Source organism: Eretmochelys imbricata, chromosome 5 (genome assembly GCF_965152235.1).
Source record: "Eretmochelys imbricata isolate rEreImb1 chromosome 5, rEreImb1.hap1, whole genome shotgun sequence".
NCBI classification, from domain to species: Eukaryota; Metazoa; Chordata; order Testudines; family Cheloniidae; genus Eretmochelys; species Eretmochelys imbricata.
In genome coordinates, this window is record NC_135576.1 from 16842363 (window position 1) to 16864383 (window position 22021).

Here is a 22021-nt window from a genome sequence, read left to right on the forward strand (position 1 = left end):
CGCTCAAATAAATTGGTTAGTCTCTAAGGTGCCACAAGTCCTCCTTTTCTTTTTGCGAATACAGACTAACACGGCTGCTCCTCTGAAAGCAGACAAAACCAGAGATCTCTGTCCTGTTTAGGGAGACTACACTGAAGGCAGTTCTTGTGACCTGTCATTACCTACATATCTTTAAAGTAGCCAGGATATACCATTTTCCTTGACTTAAAAACGTTAATTTGCTGTAGACTTTATTGAGTCAAATGGCAAAAGCAAGCTGAGATGGGGCATGAGTGGAGAGAGGGAGGAGAGAAAGGGGTTGAAGGATGGCAGCAAGAGAAGAATTTCAGGCTTTTAAATTTCCAGCGGAAGGTGGGTGTATGTAGTTTTGCTGCTCCCTTGGACTGACATCATGCCCTGCTGTGCAGGATGGCATCAATGATCCCCAACAACTGCTTGGCCCACCCCTTGTTTAGCTCTGCCGGCCTGAGCATGAGAGGATGCGTCTGGACCAGTTTGCAAGGTGCTGGCCTAGCCCCGCAGTTAATCTGTCTATCTCCCCTCCTGCCAGCTCAGGCAAATGGTGGTCTCTGTCCTCTCTCCCCTATGGGTGTGAAATAAGAGCAGACACCCTGATTTTCCCTCAGCACCCCAGCTCCACAGGCTGATCCCCCCAGATACAGAACCAGAGCAGTAGCCGCCACACAGACATGATGCCCCCCTACAGCAGCTAACAGTCCCCACCAGCAACAGGAGTCAGACAGGTGCTCCAATAACTGCTCAGAGTTCTGGGCCCCTGAGAACGGGAAAAGCCAAAGGAGATTGGTCAAACTGGACAGTCTCTATGTAAAAGAATAAATGGACACAAATCAGATGTCAAGAATGATAACATTCATAAACCAGTCGGAGAACACTTCAATCTCTCTGGTCACGCGATTACAGACATGAAAGTTGCGATATTACAACCGAATATCTTTGTTTGCGTCAGGGAAGCCTGGCTGTTTAAAAATAGCCAGAGCTTCGCGAACCAGCTGAGCAGCAGCGAACCAGCTGAGCAGCGGGGACAGCAGAGCAGCTCACAGCAGGAGTTTGCCTGGGAGTTCGCCTGGAGTGAGCCCAGTGAGGCTTACGTCTTGCAAACTGCTCTGAGGAAGCTCGTAGTAGGAAGGTGATATGGAAGGGCGGGGTTCAGCTGTTGTGACCTGCACTGGATGTGCCATGTTTGTCTTTCTTCCACAGGACAGAAGCGACTTTGTCTGTACAAAGTGCAAGCTGGTCTCCATATTGGAAGAGAAGATTGAAGGTCTGGAGGAACAGATAACGACCCTGCGTTGCATACGAGAAACTGAGGATTTTCTGGACAAAACTCAGGATAGGCTTCTAGGGGCACAAAGCTCTAAAGATATAGAGCAGGTTGCACACAGGAGCCAAGAGGCCAGTGAAGAAGCTTGGCAACATGTGACCTCCAGAAGAGGTAAGCGGAATGTCCGGGTTCCAGTAACACAGACACAGGTAACTAACCGCTTTCATGATCTCTCCACAGGTACCGTTGCGGAGAGTGGACCAGATGATATGTCTGGGGCGAGAAAGCAGAAGGAGACTCCGCTGGTTGGAAGGCATGAGATGCGATGTCCTGAGGTTGGGGGTTCCACGACCACCACTCCCAAGAGGAGAAGGCGGGTGGTGGTGGTCGGGGACTCTCTCCTCCGGGGGACTGAGTCATCTATCTGCCGCCCTGACAGGGAAAACCGAGAAGTCTGCTGCTTGCCAGGGGCTAAGATTCGCGATGTGACGGAGAGACTGCCGAGACTCATCAAGCCCTCGGATCGCTACCCCTTCCTGCTTCTCCACGTGGGCACCAATGATACTGCCAAGAATGACCTTGAGCGGATCACTGCGGACTACGTGGCTCTGGGAAGAAGGATAAAGGAGTTTGAGGCGCAAGTGGTGTTCTCGTCCATCCTCCCCGTGGAAGGAAAAGGCCTGGGTAGGGACCGTCGAATCGTGGAAGTCAACGAATGGCTACGCAGGTGGTGTCGGAGAGAAGGCTTTGGATTCTTTGACCATGGGATGGTGTTCCATGAAGGAGGAGTGCTGGGCAGAGACGGGCTCCATCTTACGAAGAGAGGGAAGAGCATCTTTGCCAGCAGGCTGGCTAACCTAGTGAGGAGGGCTTTAAACTAGGTTCACCGGGGGAAGGAGACCAAAGCCCTGAGGTAAGTGGAAAAGAGGGATACCGGGAGGAAGCACAGGCAGAAATGTCTGTGAGGGGAGGGCTCCTGCCTCATACTGGGAATGAGGGGCGATCAACAGGTTATCTCAAGTGCTTATATACAAATGCACAAAGCCTTGGAAACAAGCAGGGAGAACTGGAGGTCCTGGTAATGTCAAGGAACTATGATGTGATTGGAATCACAGAGACTTGGTGGGATAACTCACATGACTGGAGTACTGTCATGGATGGTTATAAACTGTTCAGGAAGGACAGGCAGGGCAGAAAAGGTGGGGGAGTAGCACTGTATGTAAGGGAGCAGTATGACTGCTCAGAGCTCCGGTACGAAACTGTAGAAAAACCTGAGTGTCTCTGGATTAAGTTTAGAAGTGTGTGCAACAAGAGTGATGTAGTGGTGGGAGTCTGCTATAGACCACCGGACCAGGGGGATGAGGTAGATGAGGCTTTCTTCCGGCAGCTCACGGAAGCTACTAGATCGCATGCCCTGATTCTCATGGGTGACTTTAATTTTCCTGATATCTGCTGGGAGAGCAATACTGCGGTGCATAGACAATCCAGGAAGTTTTTGGAAAGCGTAGGGGACAATTTCCTGGTGCAAGTGCTAGAGGAGCCAACTAGGGGGGGCGCTTTTCTTGACCTGCTGCTCACAAACCGGGTAGAATTAGTGGGGGAAGAAAAAGTGGATGGGAATCTGGGAGGCAGTGACCATGAGTTGGTTGAGTTCAGGATCCTGACGCAGGGAAGAAAGGTAAGCAGCAGGATACGGACCCTGGACTTCAGGAAAGCAGACTTCGACTCCCTCAGGGAACGGATGGCCAGGATCCCCTGGGGGACTAACTTGAAGGGGAAAGGAGTCCAGGAGAGCTGGCTGTATTTCAAGGAATCCCTGTTGAGGTTACAGGGACAAACCATCCCGATGAGTCGAAAGAATAGTAAATATGGCAGGCGACCGGCTTGGCTTAACGGTGAAATCCTAGCGGATCTTAAACATAAAAAAGAAGCTTACAAGAAGTGGAAGGTTGGACATATGACCAGGGAAGAGTATAAAAATATTGCTCGGGCATGTAGGAATGAAATCAGGAGGGCCAAATCGCACCTGGAGCTGCAGCTAGCGAGAGATGTCAAGAGTAACAAGAAGGGTTTCTTCAGGTATGTTGGCAACAAGAAGAAAGCCAAGGAAAGTGTGGGCCCCTTACTGAATGAGGGAGGCAACCTAGTGACAGAGGATGTGGAAAAAGCTAATGTACTCAATGCTTTTTTTGCCTCTGTTTTCACTAACAAGGTCAGCTCCCAGACTGCTACGCTGGGCATCACAAAATGGGGAAGAGATGGCCAGCCCTCTGTGGAGATAGAGGTGGTTAGGGACTATTTAGAAAAGCTGGACGTGCACAAGTCCATGGGGCTGGACGAGTTGCATCCGAGAGTGCTGAAGGAATTGGCGGCTGTGATTGCAGAGCCATTGGCCATTATCTTTGAAAACTCGTGGCGAACCGGGGAAGTCCCGGATGACTGGAAAAAGGCTAATGTAGTGCCAATCTTTAAAAAAGGGAAGAAGGAGGATCCTGGGAACTACAGGCCAGTCAGCCTCACCTCAGTCCCTGGAAAAATCATGGAGCAGGTCCTCAAAGAATCAATCTTGAAGTACTTGCATGAGAGGAAAGTGATCAGGAACAGCCAGCATGGATTCACCAAGGGAAGGTCATGCCTGACTAATCTAATCGCCTTTTATCATGAGATTACTGGTTCTGTGGATGAAGGGAAAGCAGTGGATGTATTGTTTCTTGACTTTAGCAAAGCTTTTGACACGGTCTCCCACAGTATTCTTGTCAGCAAGTTAAGGAAGTATGGGCTGGATGAATGCACTATAGGGTGGGTAGAAAGCTGGCTAGATTGTCGGGCTCAACGGGTAGTGATCAATGGCTCCATGTCTAGTTGGCAGCCGGTGTCAAGTGGAGTGCCCCAGGGGTCTGTCCTGGGGCCGGTTTTGTTCAATATCTTCATAAATGATCTGGAGGATGGTGTGGATTGCACTCTCAGCAAATTTGCGGACGATACTAAACTGGGAGGAGTGGTAGATACGCTGGAGGGGAGGGATAGGATACAGAAGGACCTAGACAAATTGGAGGATTGGGCCAAAAGAAATCTGATGAGGTTCAATAAGGATAAGTGCAGGGTCCTGCACTTAGGACGGAAGAATCCAATGCACCGCTACAGACTAGGGACCGAATGGCTAGGAAGCAGTTCTGCGGAAAAGGACCTAGGGGTGACAGTGGACGAGAAGCTGGATATGAGTCAGCAGTGTGCCCTTGTTGCCAAGAAGGCCAATGGCATTTTGGGATGTATACGTAGGGGCATAGCGAGCAGATCGAGGGACGTGATCGTCCCCCTCTATTCGACATTGGTGAGGCCTCATCTGGAGTACTGTGTCCAGTTTTGGGCCCCACACTACAAGAAGGATGTGGATAAATTGGAGAGAGTCCAGCGAAGGGCAACAAAAATGATTAGGGGTCTAGAACACATGACTTATGAGGAGAGGCTGAGGGAGCTGGGATTGTTTAGCCTGCAGAAGAGAAGAATGAGGGGGGATTTGATAGCTGCTTTCAACTACCTGAAAGGGGGTTCCAAAGAGGATGGCTCTAGACTGTTCTCAATGGTAGCAGATGACAGAACGAGGAGTAATGGCCTCAAGTTGCAGTGGGGGAGGTTTAGATTGGATATTAGGAAAAACTTTTTCACTAAGAGGGTGGTGAAACACTGGAATGCGTTGCCTAGGGAGGTGGTGGAATCTCCTTCCTTAGAAGTTTTTAAGGTCAGGCTTGACAAAGCCCTGGCTGGGATGATTTAACTGGGAATTGGTCCTGCTTCGAGCAGGGGGTTGGACTAGATGACCTTCAGGGGTCCCTTCCAACCCTGATATTCTATGATTCTATGATTCTATGAAAAACTTCAAAACCAGATTCCAGCGAGAGACTGTTGAATTGGAATTCATTTGCAAATTGGATACAATTAACTTAGGCTTGAATAGAGACTGGGAGTGGCTAAGTCATTATGCAAGGTAACCTGTATCCCCCGGTTTTTTCCTACCCCCCCCCAGACGTTCTTGTTAAACCCTGGATTTGTGCTGGCAATGGCCCACCTTGATTATCATACACATTGTAAGGAGAGGTTTCAGAGTAACAGCCTGTTAGTCTGTATTCGCAAAAAGAAAAGGAGTACTTGTGGCACCTTAGAGACTAACCAATTTATTTGAGCATGAGCTTTCGTGAGCTACAGCTCACTTCATCGGATGTATACTGTTCTTCTGCAGTTTCCACAGTATGCATCCGATGAAGTGAGCTGTAGCTCACGAAAGCTTATGCTCAGATAAATTGGTTAGTCTCTAAGGTGCCACAAGTACTCCTTTTCTTATTGTAAGGAGAGTGATCACTTTAGATAAGCTATTACCAGCAGGGGAGTGGGGTGGGCGGGGGGAAGAAAATCTTTTGTAGTGCTAAACACCCATTTTTTCATGGTTTGTGTGTATAAAAAGATCTTCTGTACTTTCCACAGTATGCATCCGATGAAGTGAGCTGTAGCTCACGAAAGCTCATGCTCAAATAAATTGGTTAGTCTCTAAGGTGCCACAAGTACTTCTTTTCTTTTTGAGATTGGAAAGAAAATTCACTTTTTCCCCTTACGGCGGGGACAGAAACCACAACATTAAAATTTCACCCATACAAAAAAAGCACCCGCCCGCCTGCATGGAAATGTTATCCGGCGCTTTGCGACCTTAGAGACGGTGGTTGCCTCTACGCGCATGCGCAAAAAATACAAGCGCTCCGGAGTGATGGTGGAAGCAGGAGGGGGACTCCCTGCTGTGGCGGGGTTGCCCGGATGTTGCGCATGCGCGGAGGCAGCTGGACGTGTCGGCGGCGGAGCGGCAGCAGCTGCAACAACAACACGGCGGAGGCGGCGGTAACGGGGCGGCTGGATCCTTCCCTCCCCCGCTCCGGAGGCCCGTGAGCGCCTCCTCCCCCACCCCGCCGGGGCCGCCCTGAGGAGACAGGCCGCGCCGCCCGAGGGCCTGGCCCCTGGCTAAGGAGGAGGCGCACCAGGGGCCGCCGCACCGGGGCGGGGGGAGCAGGGGGGGCTCGGGCCCGCCGCGGCCCAGCCGAGCCTGGAGAGCCCAGGTAACGCCCACCCCGGGTTGTGACCAATCAGGCAGCGCCTCCCCCTTGAAAGTGCTCCCCGCCCCCACTCCGAGGGAGCGCGGGTCCCCCTCCCCACCCCTCGCTCGGAGGCTTTCTGCGCCCTGTGGCTGCTTGTCCTGGGGTGGGTGCGCGCCCCCGCGTGGGGGAGGGGCGCTCTTCAGCCTCCCCCCGAGGTCTCTTCTGCCTGCTGCGGCGTGGCCCTCCCCAGGGTTCCCCCTTTGGCGGGAGGGGAGAGCCCCTGGGGCGCCACCCAGCAGTAACGGGCCGCCCCCCTTGGGCGGAGTTCCCAGGACTGCGGCCAGGGGACCCTTGCACCCTACACCTAGGTCCTGGTGCTGATCCCACTGCAGGATTGGGGCGTTAGGAGAGCATCCTTCCTCCCTGCTTGCTCCCTTTTCCCTTCTCCGCTCCCTCCAGTTTACAAGTTCCCCCTCATTTTCTTGCCCCACTTATTAGGCTCCTCTCTCTGAGCTCCCCCTATTGTAGGAGGGTGCCCAGCTTGTGCTGCACTCTGCTCCATTCCCCAGCTCCCTTATTTCCCCCCCCCTCCCCGTGGCATAGAAGGTTTCTTTTCTTGAGTCTCCTGTTGATCAGTCTATCCCCAGTTAAGCTCCTCCACCATCCTCATTATTGAAGTGCCTTTCCTGCCACTATGTTCTTTGATACTGTGGCCCACAGCTCTAGTTACACTTCTAAAACGTGGTGTGTGTTTTTTATCATATTTGGTTTCTGCTCTGAGATTGAACGCATCTTGTTTTCTTTTATTCTAAATCATATTTTAGTTTATTTTTAAGGTGCCCAGAGGCCTTTATGCTTTGAAGATATTAAGCATACTAGGATCCTTGTGTGTTTTTTAACATAAAATCCTAATCCCCAATCAATTCTTTTTGTGTGTATGGGTCCCGGTAAAGTTGTTTTCAAACTGTGTGACTATTCTATTTATAAATAGTTATACTAAACTACAAAATTAATGTAATGAAAAGGGAGGCAGCTTATCTTTCTTACCCTCCTTCTGGCCATTGTCTTGTTTTGGCTAGATGATTGTTGGAACAAGGCTTTCTTCCACTTTATAGTCATGAACCTATTTTGATTTTTGATTTCTTTGTCTTACAGGCATGTATATGTATTTATTAAAAACAGTATTCATGCACAGAGCAAAGCTCTAAAGAAATCAGTACAAATGTGACTGAAACTGATCAACATCTAGAATTAGTTTTATAAGTGGATAGGTTTAATTCAACTTACTTTATACAAGAAATAACACAACAGATGTTGAGAAATATCTGCATACGGTGGAGCAGAGCAACAGACCTGACTGCAAAGAATTTCAAAAGAACTGCACGTATTCTGAAAAATTCTTTTGGGGCTGGAATTTTCCATGCTTGGTCTCACCACAGAGGTGAAGATTTAAAAAAAAAAAAAAAAAAGCGGGGGGGGTGGGCTTGAGCTAACACAAAATACTATCCCTGTGCACTTTTCAGTACAGAACGCACATTAGCCAAGTACCCATTGCTATGGTATCAAGGCATTAAATAAAAATATAAAATTACACTAAATCTGTCCATAAGAGTTTACTCTTCCTTCTGTTATTTGGTTCAGTCAGCATTATTTTTTCTATTTATGAGATTTTTGCCAGGTTATTGTTCAATCCTTATTGAAGGAAGGCTTTTGCAAAAAGGTGGGTTTGTATTGTGCTCTGAAAACTGTTTGCTTTGGGCTTCCTTTGTTCTGTGTTAAGGAGTTCTACATCTTAAGGCCCTCTGCTGAGCATGTCCTTTCCTCTGCTCCTGAAATTCTCACTCTGGCCTCCGTCAGTGAGAGAGAGTGAGATAGAGGTGTGATGGTGGAGCGGGTAATGTGCTCAGCTACAATCCTGAAGGTCATGGGTTCAAGTCTTGATTGATTTCACACTGAAAGGCAACTTCCAGTTCATCTGGTTGCAACATAGGTACCTGAGCCTTTGTGTTAGGGCCTATCAAAGGCAGTTGGATACCTGAGCCTTTGTGTTAGGGCCTATCAAAGGCAGTTGGATGCGATGCTGGCCCCATCACTCCCTTGTATATGGTTGGCTATGAAACTGACAAGCCTTAACCGATCACCCCATGAACTATAGGCTTGGGGAAACTTTTATTTGACTCTGTCAGTGGTAGCATTCCTTGTGAACACAGATGTCTGAGTGTCAGCCTCTCCATCTGTGTTTCTAAGGGCTTGTCTACACTTACAGTGTAGCTGTACCATTATAGCTCTTAGTGAAGATGCTATTTACACCAACAGGAGAGCTTCTCCTGTCAGTGTAGGTACTCCACCTCTCCAAGAGGCGGTAGCTATGTCAGTGGGGGAAGCCCTCCCATTGACATAGCGCTGTCTAAATGGTGGGGTTAGGTTCGTATAACTACATTGCTCACGGGTGTGGAACGTCTATGCCCTGGAGCAAGGTAGTTATACTGACGTAGGCTTTGTCTACACTTGGAACTTAAGACAGTCTGGTCCTAGATCATTGAGGGTCTCAAAGATTAGATGTAGGTCTTCGAAACAAATCCAATTTGAATGGCGGCCCAGAGGAATATGCAGCGCCCCAGCATTATGTGTGATCATTAGGGCCTTACCAAATTTCTGGTCCATTTTGGTCAATTTTATGGTCATAGGAATTCAAAAACAATAAATTTAATGATTTAAGGTACTTTAGATCTGAAATTTGACAGTGTAGGGGTCCTGACCCAACTCTGAAGGCAGCAGCACAGAAGTAAGGATGGCATGGTATGGTATTGTCCCCCTTATCTCTGCGCCGCTGCTGCTGGCGGAGCACTGCCTTCAGAGCTGGGCACCTGGCCAGCAGCCACCACTCTCCGGCCACCCAGCTCTGAAGGCTGCGCAGAAGGTGATCCCCCTACAATAAGCTTGTGACCCCCCCCGCAACCCCTCTGTTGGGTAGGGAGCCCCATTTTGAGAAATGCTGGTCCTCCCATGAAATCTGAATAATATAGGGTAAAAGAACACAAAAGACCAGATTTCATGGGTTGGGGATACCAGATTTCACGGCCCATGACACCTTTTTCATGGCTGTAAATTGGTAGGGCTCTAGTGATCATCTTCCTTCCCTGACAAAGTCAGGCTGTTGTATGTAGTACAAATTGGAGTTTATTTGGCCTTTACAAGTCCTTAAGAATAATGGCTGGCGGGAGGGGAGGGAAAATTGAAACACAAAAACTTAGATTAATATAACTTTAAAATGTGATTCTAGTCTGAAAAAGACTATATAAACACGGTACCTATTCATCAAATCTTTTCCATATATGTATTTGATTCATAGCTGTTATCTTAGGTGACAGAGTGAGGGTTGGTGGTTTTTTGTCTACTATGTCTGCTAACCTTGCAGAAGTAGCACAGCTAAGGTAGATCCTTGCATATCATCAGTAGAAAGGTTTACTGTGTTCCAGTTACAGGGCCAATCTGTTACACTTGTAAAATGTTATTGAAAGTAATAGGTGAGCACAGGTGGAGACTGAGAAAAACAAACAGATAAACTCTCTAAAGGCAGTTAAGACTTCAGATTTAGTTGTTCCACAAGAAAAAGAGGCGCTCTGAATTTTTGAACTGTTGTCTTCTGTTAATTTAATTAAGACAAAATATTATTGCTACTGGAATTTGTCTCAAAGCATTTCTGTGAATTCCTCTTATTGTGTTTTGTACAATAGTGCAAAAGTTTATTTATTTTCTTTTGTGTTGTCCTTGCTTTAGTATAAGTGAATATGCCATTTCCGCCACCACCATCAGTGAGACAGTCAGAATTGATGTTGTTTAACTTAATTCAAATTGAAGAAAAATTCTAATGCCTAAAGAATATTATGGATAACAACCATCTACTGCTTGTCATATGTAGCCATGCCAGTCTAGTGCTATGGTAGTAGTGCTTGCTGTTGCTATTGTGTGCTGATTGTGCCAGCATCTACAAATCTGTTTGTTGTTGTTCCTCATTTAGGCAAGTAGAGAGAATTTGATGTGAGTGGGAAAGCATCCACACTTGGGGCCTTTGGGCATATCTGCACCAAGACATAAAGGTGCTTTGTTGCATATTTATTTGTGGGCTTCACTTTATTAAGTTTATTGTGGAAACTCTCATCCACGGTATGCATCTGATGAAGTGAGCTGTAGCTCACGAAAGCTCATGCTCAAATAAATTGGTTAGTCTCTAAGGTGCCACAAGGACTCCTTTTCTTTTTGCGAATACAGACTAACACGGCTGTTACTCGGAAATCTACCACTGCAGTAGTAGACCATGAAACTAACAATAACCAGTTAAAATGGAAAGTTTGATAACCAACTGCTACAAATAAATAATATGTCCATTGGAAGTTGAAAATAATTTTATTTTTTCCTTCCAGCTTTGTTTCTAAAGGACCAGAAATATTTATCCATTCAAATTTGCCATCCCTAAAGATACATTTTTGGGCATCAATTCTGGGAATTTTTTTCATCGTCGAAAGTTCCATCATAGTGCATTCTAGATATTAGATTGTAAGTTTATGTGTCTGTTTGATGATGTACATCACAGTGGAGTGCAACCCTGTTGTGGCCTCTGGGTGCTCCTGCAATATAAATGTTAAATTACAAAATATATAGTTTTTGTAAAGCCTCGAACAATAAGAGATTGTCTCCTTAAAATGTTAGTCTTCAGTCACAGTAGTGAAATCTGTCATGAAGTATATTGTGTCCACTAATGTGCTTGTCTTAGAATGTATTATAGAAACAGATCAAGTGGCTGATGATCAAATGATGATTTTTTTATCATTGCCTTCAGTGCTGTAGCCTGAGCAGAAACACAGTGTACTGTACATGGTGAATATCTCCATATACCTCCCAGTTGCCTGAAAGGTATCAGTAAGAGCCCGAAGTTGTCATCTTTTTATAGTAAAATTTGAAAATGTTTGAATTTATTTTGAAATCTTCTAAACCTAAAGTTAACCTATTTTAAAATCTCGAATAGGAGCTCTGGATGATTCAGTGCACAATAACACGAGGTGTATCCAGTTGAAACTTGGCTTGCACACCATCTGCAAAGATAGTATCAAAGGGCTTGTCTACGTTGCCTGCTGGATCGACGGGCAGCGATTGATCCAGCGGGGGTTGATTTATCGTGTCTAGTCTAGACGCGATAAATCGACTGCCGAACGCTCTCCTGTCAATTCCAGTACTCCACCAGGGCGAGAGGTGCAGGCAGAGTTGATGGGAGAGCATCAGCCGTCTACTTACGCAGTGAAGACACCACGGTAAGTAGATCTAAGTATGTCGACTTCAGCTACATGAATGACGTAGCTGAAGTTGTGTAACTTAGATCGATTTTCTCCTCCCCCACTGCCCAGTGTAGACCAGGCCAAAGTAATAGACCATCTTCCCCTCTAAAATCAAATTGGTTTTTGTATCAGCAGCTGGTTATCAAATTGTGTATTTTAGCTTGGTTGTTAAGTTAAAATGTTGCTTGTCTTCCTGACAAAGTAATAGTCTTCAAACTTTCTAACTTTTGTGGCCAACAGCTTGCAATCTTTATTCTCCCTCTTAAATCAAATCAAACTATCTTTCAGTTGCAGCTGCTGCTAAAATGTCCCAGTTTGCAAAGCTCTAAAACTTGATACACAGCCTGCTATAGGTTGGCTGGAAAAATAAACTTCTGCTGGCCTTCTTGTCAAAGGATAAATAGTTCAATCATAGGCAATCTATCTGTAGCTGAAAATCTCAAACCCAGTCACAACAGATCTCTCTAGTCAGAGCACTGACAGATAGCACGGTCAAGCGAGGACTCTGCCTCAGCTATGCTTAGCAGTACACTTCTTCGAGGGCATTACTTTTGTAGCTGATATCAACTAGGCCCAATCCCTTAACATCTGGGAGTTTAGTTCAGTCACTCTGCTCATTCCCTCCTCCTCTCTCTGTTTATAGAGAGATCACTACTTTTTGCTGTAGTCACACACACAGACCCTTCAACCACCCTTTTCATTGGCGCCTTAATGCTGCTGTGCCTGACGCTCAGTTTATCTCCCTTTCCTTGTCTGGCAGGCAGAAAACCTGATGCTTATAGTATTTCTGCTTGTCTCAGGCTGCTGGACAATAGGATTTTTCTCAATCTGTGAAATTGTCACGGTTGTAATTTGGGCTAAAGGTCCTTAATAATTGATGGTTATATACAAGGAAAGAACACAGATTAACGTTGAGAACCCTGGTCAGGTATGAAAGTACTTGATTAGGATATGATTGAAACACATCAGAATGGAACCCTGGAATTGTCTTTTTACAAAGTAATTTTTCAGAGGAGAACTTCAATTTAAGGTTCCTAATTTAAAGGCTCAGACATCAGGAAATAAAAAGCTAAGGTTTTCATAGTTACGACTGGCTACATTGTAAGCATTGTGTTTTCAACCCTTTTCATTTTGGTTGGTTGGAGGCTTGGGGGGGGCACTCAAATGTATGTCATAAAATATCACTTCTGCACTATGGTTGAATTGAGAACACTAACCCATTCATTTACTGAGCTAAATACAACTGTGTTAGCTGTGCCATAAGAGCTTTGTCTGATATTCCAAGGTACAGATCATTTCTTTAGCACCTAGCTTGGGGTGGGGGGGGGGGGGGGAGCTGCAGCTGTTGAAGTCCAATGTCAGATTGTACATTACCTTTGAATCTATATTAATATTCAGAAGATTGTTATTTAATAATTTTTTCTGGTATAACAGGTTTTTTTCATCTATAACAGAGCAGGAGGGAAAACTAATTTGTGGTGTTGCACATTTAGTTCAAGAGATTAGGCTGCCATTTATGGCAAACCCTTTCAGTCAATTTGTAATGTGGAGAGTGATCATTTATCTGAGACCTCAGTGGATTGAAATCTTGCTTCCAGAAATAAGACACGAACTTTGGGCCAGATTTTAAAAGGTATTTAGATGCGTAAATGTGCAACTGGGCACCTATGCACCTTTGGAAATCCCACTAGGCACCTATCTAAAGCTTTAAAAATGCCATTAAATTATGTTTCAGTTAGAAATGTATCCTTTAGGATGAAATAATTATCTGAGAACCAAAAAAAAAAAAAATACTGTTCAGTCTAGTCTCGCTGCAGCTTTCTCACCTTGGCTTAATCAGAAATCTGTTTCAATGTTAGCGATGTTTTGAGACAGTTATTCAATTTGGCAGCATTTACAGGGGATGAATTACCTCCTCTGAGACAGTTAAACATGCATCTTCCTGGCTGTTGGCCATTACATTGAAAATATAAGAATTTAATTTGGGTTCTAACTGTTTCAAACTTTAGCTCATATACTGTTACTATTCATTTCTGTGCATGGATCTAGATCAGGATATGGCTGTCTTCCTGCCTTCACTCTGCCCCTTCTGATCTTGGTTTTTTTTTTTTTTTTTTTTTTCATTTTTGGCTCTGTTTTAAGAATATCTGCTAGTGATACTTTGGCAATCTTGAGGGATGAGCACTATCTTTTTATATTTTCCATTTAAATTGTATACTGGTAAAAGAACTGATAATAGTCACATTACATTTTTAGGGTTTAAATCTTCAACATTTGTATCACATTAATGTTGTACACTTGCCATTAAAAAAATCTAGTGCTTACCTAGTATTTCTTCCTTGGAAGAGTTCTAATGTTAAGTGCACAAGCTAATGTGAAGCATTTTCTTCCATTTGAACCAACTGTTGGGGAAAAACAAGTAACCCCTCTTCTCTTTTCACCATTTAAGTCCCTCAACTGGACAAAACCAAAAGTTAGAGTCTTGAATTTGTCATACAGTATTGAACATATATGAAACCTTTGTTTTTCTTTTGGTTCATATGCAAGTGCATTGTGCACCACCACAACTACATTGAATTTAAGCTTCTTGCACATGTTTTCATAAGTCCACCTCTCCCTTTTTATCCACTCTTGACTCTGTTCATGTCTATATTTGCTAGCAGCCCACACAGTGCCAGTCTTTATGTGATGTTTGTCTGCTTCTCCCACAAGCATCTTTGGACTTTTCCTGACCTGATCAGAAGGGGCGGTAGCCGTGCAGAACTCTGATCTCTCCTGAAGACTCATTTTGGCTGTCATGCCTACAGAAACTAATAGTCTGATTATGAGAAGATTGTCGTAACTTTGAAATAATATATATTTCAATTAAAATTTTTCTTACCCAGGCATTATCAGTTACATCTTGTTTGCTTTACTTTAATATTATTTCCCTTTTACCCAAACCTTTCTCTCTTCGTCGGTCTGTTTATCTTAAAAACATGTAAACTCTTTAGGCAGGCACCGTGTCTTCATTTGTTTAGAAAACACCTAGCATACTGTGGATGCTGTCAGTTATAATAAATAGTAATGAAATGGGGGAACCTTAGGACAATTATCCAGTGGTATTTTAAATGGTCATATTTAATATTTTGGGTTTGTTTCTTGATTAAATTGACTTCTACACTGATGTGATTGGCTTAACTGCTAGTGTAAATCAGTTGTGTGATGTATGAATATTGGCCCTGAGTCTACCATCTTGCCAAAGACATTTGTTGGACTGTTGATAACATGTATCTACTTCTGTTGCATCCTTCCTTAGCTTCTCATTTCCATCCTTAATATAATCTAGTTTTCCTTCACCAAGAGCACGTTTTCCTTCTGTCGCTTTGGGCCAAACAATAGCTTGTCCTGCCTTAACAGTTATGTAGTATGGCTCATTTCTAATATCTGACAGGCATAGTGTTCAGCTTTTTAAAACCAAGTCTGACAAAATGTTTGTGGATTGTATTTTTGTAAAAAGTGTTAAAGGTCACCTGTCAAGGCAAAAAGTGCCTATTTTTGATTCCTTTTTGATATATGAAGAACCTGAAAGATTTTTAGATTTTACAGGTGTATACTTCTTAAGCACTGGCAAATTAGTAGGTTTGTGACAATGAAAGAGAGGTTGAGGTTGGGCGGGAGGGATTTTTTTGTCATAATTTAAAACATTGTTTTTGGCTTTTTCATATGCATGGGGTAGTTTTTGTTTGTTTGTTTTTTTAATTTCAACACTCCTGTACTTCAGCTGAGGGTGTAAGCTCCCACTTCAGTTCTTCTCTGAGGAGTCCTTCAGTAAAAGCGTGGAAATCATATCCTAATATTGCTAACATCAAAGCAGAAAAAGTTTATTTAAAAACTAAACCAAACCTTTCATGCCCTCTTCAGAATGAAAAAGACAGAGACACAAATACTCCCCCCCCCCCCCCCCTTTGACCACAGGATATGTCAAGGGGCTTCCTTTGTTGAAACTTCTTGATAATTCTGAGGCGGGGTGGACAAACCTTTTGGCCTGAGGGCCACATCGGGCTTCCGAAACTGTATGGAGGGTCAGGTAGGGAAGGCTGTACCTCCCTAAACAGCCTGGCCCCCACCCCTATCCGCCCCCTCCCACTTCCTGCCCCCTGACTGCCCCCCCTCAGAACCCCGCACCCATCCAATCCCCCCTGCTCCTTGACCCCTGACTGCCCCCTCCCGGGACCCCCCCCAACTGCCCTCTTGGGACCCCACCCCCATCCAACCCCCCCCGCTACCTGTCCCCTGACTGCCCCGCCCCCTCTCCACACCCCAGGTCCCCCTGGGACTACTACGCCTATCCAACCCTCCCTTGTTCCCTGTCCCCTGACTGCCTCCCCCGGGACCCCCTGCCCCTTATCCAGCCCCCCCCCCCCCCCCCCTTCCCTTACCATGCCGCTCAGAGCAGCTGGACTGGCAGCTGTGCCGGGTGGAGCCAGCCACACCACCATGCTGCTCGGCAGAAGGTTGCAGCCCCGCTGCCCAGAGCACTGGTGGCACAGTGAGCTGAGGCTGCAGGGGAGGGACGACAGCAGGGGAGGGACTGGGGGCTAGCCTTCCCGGCCGGGAGCTCAAGGGCCAAGCAGGATGGTCTGGCCCATGGGCCGTAATTTGCCCACCTCTGTTCTAAGGCCTCATTTATGCTGGAGAATTTTGGTATATTAAATAATTCTCTCTTAAATGCTCAGCATGCTGCACGGAGATTTGCTGCCAGTATTCAAAAGGCCTCATACCATTTTTTTTGTTCCTGCTTTGAGCAAGTCTAAACACTTGTTCTTTGCCCAGGCTAGCTTGTAGTATTACCTTCCTACCGTAGATAAGGAATACTGTCAGACTAGCTGGTATACTAATTTTCCCACCACTGTTCACTCCTTTGGGTGTTCTCTGGGTTGCTTTTTGTATTTCACTGTCCTGTGGTCAAGCTGACCAGAAGCACCCCATCTGAAAAAATTGGACTCCTTTTCTGGGCCTCGCAACTTGACTGGCAATGAATTTTTCAGTAATTCACACAGAAAATCCTACCTCTGAGAGCTTGGCTTGGCCTCCATTTTGGGGTGATCTTATAGAAATGGCTGCTATTATCAGGGATATAGCACAGCAGTTGTTCTGGGAATTGGTTCCCAATGGACATTTTGCTTGCACCAGCTTTGTGTGGACATGAGGATAATGGAAGTGAAACAGCACTGCAATGTAGACACTCAGTAATGTCAATAACACTCAAATCATTACTAGCATTTTAATTATAGGCAATATAATTTCCATTGTAGATGGACCTAAATGCTTGCAAATTATATCTTTCTTGTTCAGATAACCTTTTTTTGGCAGAAGTATCCACAGGTATGAAAATGAGGAGGCATGTGGCACTTGCCTACCATTGTTAATTTTAAACAGCTGCCTCCTGCTTTGAATTTCTTTGCCTAGTTTAAAAGGATACATCACCCTTCACTACCTCAGTGTAGTCCTGAGTAGTAATTAGTGTTTTGTTCATTTGGGTGGAGAGAAGTGTGACAGTGGAATTTTCAGTTCAGTTTGACTTTTAAGGAAAGTTTTTGAAGAATTGGCTAGTAATAAATTTTTCAGTGGGACAGTAGTATCTTGGTTAGCTGTTTTTTCAATCTGTATTTTAAGTACTTAGCTATTGTTTCCCAAATCTAATTGGCTCCCAACAATATTTTTTCCTTACTTGATACAGTACATTTGTAGATACTGTATAAAACACTAGTTGTTACACTTCTTTCTTTTTACAAATGCAGACCTGTTAAAGTTGCGTTTTGAATTCCATAACTTAAGCATATTTAGTATCTTGTAGGGTTGCTAACTTTATATAGCTTCTATTTAGGGCTGATCTACACTGAAAACTTTAAAGCTCTCAGGGGAGTTGATGTTGCTATGCTGATCTAAGCCCCAGTGTAGACAGTGCTAGGTTGACAGAAGAATTTTTGCATCAATTTAGCTAGCACCCTGGGGGAGATGGATTTAACTACAGTGATGGGAGAATCTGTAGTCAAGTGCTATAGTGGTGTGGCTGCAGTTGTGCCACCATAGTGTTTTAAGTGTAGACATATTCTTAGAATTTTGTAGTTACGTGCAATACTGTGTTAAAAGCATTTTTTTTCTCAGCCCCTATTATCCAAGTGAATGATTTTAAAGCTTCATGCTCACAGCAGATGTTAAGCCAGGGGTCTCAAACACTCGGGGTTATTTTCTGCGGCCCGCCAGCTCCTCTCCCCCTCCCAGCGTTTACCTAGAGCGGATCCGGGTCGTCCTTCAGGATAGGTTGTAGATCCTTGATAATGCGTTGGAAACCTACTGACCGCTATTCCTACCTACATGTCTCCAGCTTTCACCCAGACCACACCACATGATCCACTGTCTACAGCCAAGCTCTATGATACAACCGTGTTTGCTCCAACCCCTCAGACAGAGACAAACACCTACAAGATCTCTATCAAGCATTCTTACAACTACAGTACCCACCTGCGGAAGTGAAGAAACAAATTGACAGAGCCAGAAGAGTACCCAGAAGTCACCTACTACAGGACAGGCCCAACAAAGAAAATAACAGAACGCCACTAGCCGTCACCTTCAGCCCCCAACTAAAACCCCTCCAACGCATTATCAAGGATCTACAACCTATCCTGAAGGACAACCCATCACTCTCACAAATCTTGAGAGACAGGCCAGTCCTTGCTTACAGACAGCCCCCCAACCTGAAGCAAATACTCACCAGCAACCACACAACAAAAAACACTAACCCAGGAACCTATCCTTGCAACAAAGCCCGTTGCCAACTGTGCCCACATATCTATTCAGGGGACACCATCATAGGGCCTTATCACATCAGCCACACGTTCAGAGGCTCGTTCACCTGCACATCTACCAATGTGATATATGCCATCATGTGCCAGCAATGCCCCTCTGCCATGTGCATTGGTCAAACTGGACAGTCTCTATGTAAAAGAATAAATGGACACAAATCAGATGTCAAGAATTATAACATTCACAAATCAGTCGGAGAACACTTCAATCTCTCTCTGGTCACGCGATTTCTGATCTCAAAGTGACTATCCTTCAACAAAAAAACTTGGAAAACAGACTCCAATGAGAGACTGCGGAATTGGAATTAATTTGCAAATTGGATACAATTAACTTAGGCTTGAATAGAGACTGGGAATGATTGATTCATTATAAAAAGTAACCTATTTCCCCTTGTTTGTCTCCCTCCCCAGACGTTCTTGTTAAACCCTGGATTTGTGCTGGCAATGGCCCACCTTGATTATCATACACATTGTAAGGAGAGTGATCACTTTAGATAAGTTATTACCAGCAGGAGAGTGGGGTAGGGGGGAGAGAAAACCTTTTGTAGTGATAAACACCCATTTTTTTCATGGTTTGTGTGTATAAAAACATCTTCTATATTTTCCACAGTATGCATCTGATGAAGTGAGCTGTAGCTCATGAAAGCTTATGCTCAAATAAATTGGTTAGTCTCTAAGGTGCCACAAGTACTCCTTTTCTTTTTGCGAATACAGACTAACACGGCTGCTACTCTGAACTCTTTACCAATGTGTAAAAGTATTCAAATGCCTAAATATGTGGCCTGACTTTCAAAAGTGCTGAGCAGCCAGAAGCTCCTATGGACTTCAGTGGCTGCTGGCGGGTGGCTCAACACTTCTGAAAATCAGGCCACTTAAATGATTAAATAAGGATTCAAGGGCCTGATCTTACTCTTATGGAAGTCAGTAGCAAAATTCTTACTGACTTCAGTGGTGCAAGATCAAGTTCAAAGAGTATAATTTTCAGGCACTTATTTCTAAATGTTGGCTGTTATCTTTAGTCATTTAAGTATTTATTTAAGTTTTCAGTTAGGTAGATTCACTTTATTATGTGTTTCTATCTGGAACACTACTTATTAAGGAGTAACTTGAATAGCTGAGAACATTTTACTGAGACTTTTTGGAAAACGGAGAAATTTCACGTCCAAAAGTGTGTTTTGAAAAACTCCTGAAAATGGACAGATGGGGAAAGGTATCTGACGTTCTAATTCATTTGTATCAAGTTTGCTATAGAGCTTTGAATTCAAATTGAAATTGAAGAGAATAAATATTGAACAGATAGAACAGTTATAGTTTCATTAACTTATATATTTGTGCTAAATTCATAAAAGGAAAAAAATGACTCTTAATTTGTTTTTGTAATATGCAAAATATTGCTTCATGAAAATTTAAGCCTGCAGTATGAGGGCTGGTCTATGCTACAAATTTAGGTCAACTTAACTACGTACCTCAGGGTTGTGAAAATTTTCATGCCCTGCGCAATGTAATTAAGCTGACCTAAGTTCCGGTGTAGACACTGCTAGGTTGACAGAAGACTCTTCTGTCTGTCTAGCTACTGCCTCTGAGAGGTGGGTTTGCTGCAGCAATGGAAAAACCCCATCTGTTCCTGTAGTAAGTGTCTACTACACTATGATTGTGCTACTGTAGCATTTTAATGTAGCTATACCCTGAGTTTATAGTCTTCTCCATGGTCTTAGCTTGGCAGATGGCACACAGTTTTCCACCAGTGGAAGCTGTAGGGTAAACAGGACTGAGGCATTTTTTACCACCAAATCATCAAACTAGGTTTGGGTGATTTAGTGGTAGAAATACATGAGTTCTGTCTATGCTATAGCTACCAGTGGTGGAGTTGCAAAGGGGGGAATTGTCCCAGTTTTCTGGGGATACATGCAGCTTGAAGTTGCTAGATCACTAAAGTTTATCAGCTTCCAGTAAGATGGCATGATTAAACTTACATTTAAGTGCCCAGATGTTACAATTTGCAAGTCATTTTTTTGCAGTGGCAGGGGAGAAATGGGGGGTGTTTATCTTTAAATCTTTGACGCTGGCATCGCTACTTTTTTTAAAAGCTATTTTCCATGGATCCTCAATCAAAATGAAGTATCTGCTTGTTTAACCATTTTGGGACATGGATATTTCTGTAGCAGTTTCTGTAGAGTACCAGGATACATCTGTTTGATTTGGATAAACACACTTGCTAGTTGTTCAGTTGCATCACTGAATAGTGAAGTGGTGAACCAGTGGTATTTTAGCTATTTTAATTAGCCTTCCTGGGAATCGTCCTATTTGGATGACTGGGAAAATTCAACTCCAAAATAATATTATTTGGTTGCATGCTCAGTCAGACCATAGTGTGGTATCCTAAATTGTGTAAGCGTTTTCTTTAAAACCAGAAGGGCCAGAAACATAGAATCATAGAAATGGAAGGGACCTCGAGAGGTCATCTAGTCCAGTCCCCTCGACTCAAGACAGGACTAAGTATTATCTAGACCATCCCTGACAGGTGTTTGTCCAACCTGCTCTTAAAAATCCCCAATGATGGAGATTCCACAATCTCCCTAGGCAATGTATTCCAGTGCTTAACCACCCTGACAGTTAGGAAGTTTTTCCTAATATCCAACCTAAACCGCTCTTACTGCAATTTAAGCCCATTGCTTCTTGTCCTATCTTCAGAGGTTAAGAAGAACTATTTTTTCCCCTCCTCCTTGTAACAACCTTTTATGTACTTAAAACCTGTTATGTCCCCTTTCAGTCTTGTCTTCTCCAGACTAAACAAACCCAATTTTTTAAATCTTCCCTCATAGGTCATGTTTTCTAGACCTTTAATCATTTTTGTTGCTCTTCTCTGGACTTTCTCCAGTTTGTCCACATCTTTCCTGAAATGTGGCACCCAGAACTGGACACAATACTCCAGTTGAGGCCTAATTAGCACTGAGTAGAGCGGAAGAATGACTTCTTGTGTCTTGCTTACAGTACTCCTGCTAATACATCCCAGAGTGATGTTTGCTTATTTTGTAACAGCATTATACCTTTGACTCATATTTAGCTTGTGATCCACTATGACCCCCAGATCCCTTTCCGCAGAACTCCTTCCTAGGTGGTCGTTTCCCATTTTGTCTGTGTGCAACTGATTGTTCCTTCCTAAGTGGAGTACTTTGCATTTGTCCTTACTGAATTTCATCCTGTTTACTTCAGAGCATTTCTCCAGTTTGTCCAAATCATTTTGAATTTTAATCTTATCCTCCAAAGCACTCTCAACCTCTCCCAGCTTGGTATCGTCCACAAACTTTAAGTTTACTGCCTATGCCATTATCTAAATCATTGATGAAGATATTGAACAGAACCGGACCCAGCACAGATCCCCTGTGGGACCCCACTCGTTATGGTCTTCCAGCAGGCCTGTGAACCACTGATAACTACTCTCTGGGAACGATTTTCCAACCAGTTGTGTACCCACCTTAT

At 44.3% G+C, this 22021-nt stretch overlaps 1 protein-coding gene across 1 annotated transcript in view; it reads left to right on the plus strand.

Moving 5' to 3' along the window:
* Positions 1-6090: 6090 nt before the first annotated feature.
* Positions 6091-22021, plus strand: part of SMAD4 (SMAD family member 4) — a 30980-nt gene continuing 15049 nt past the window's right edge. The window contains exon 1 of the mRNA XM_077816679.1: positions 6091-6381. The gene's annotated coding sequence lies outside the window, so the exon portion shown is untranslated. The remainder of the gene's footprint in view (positions 6382-22021) is intronic.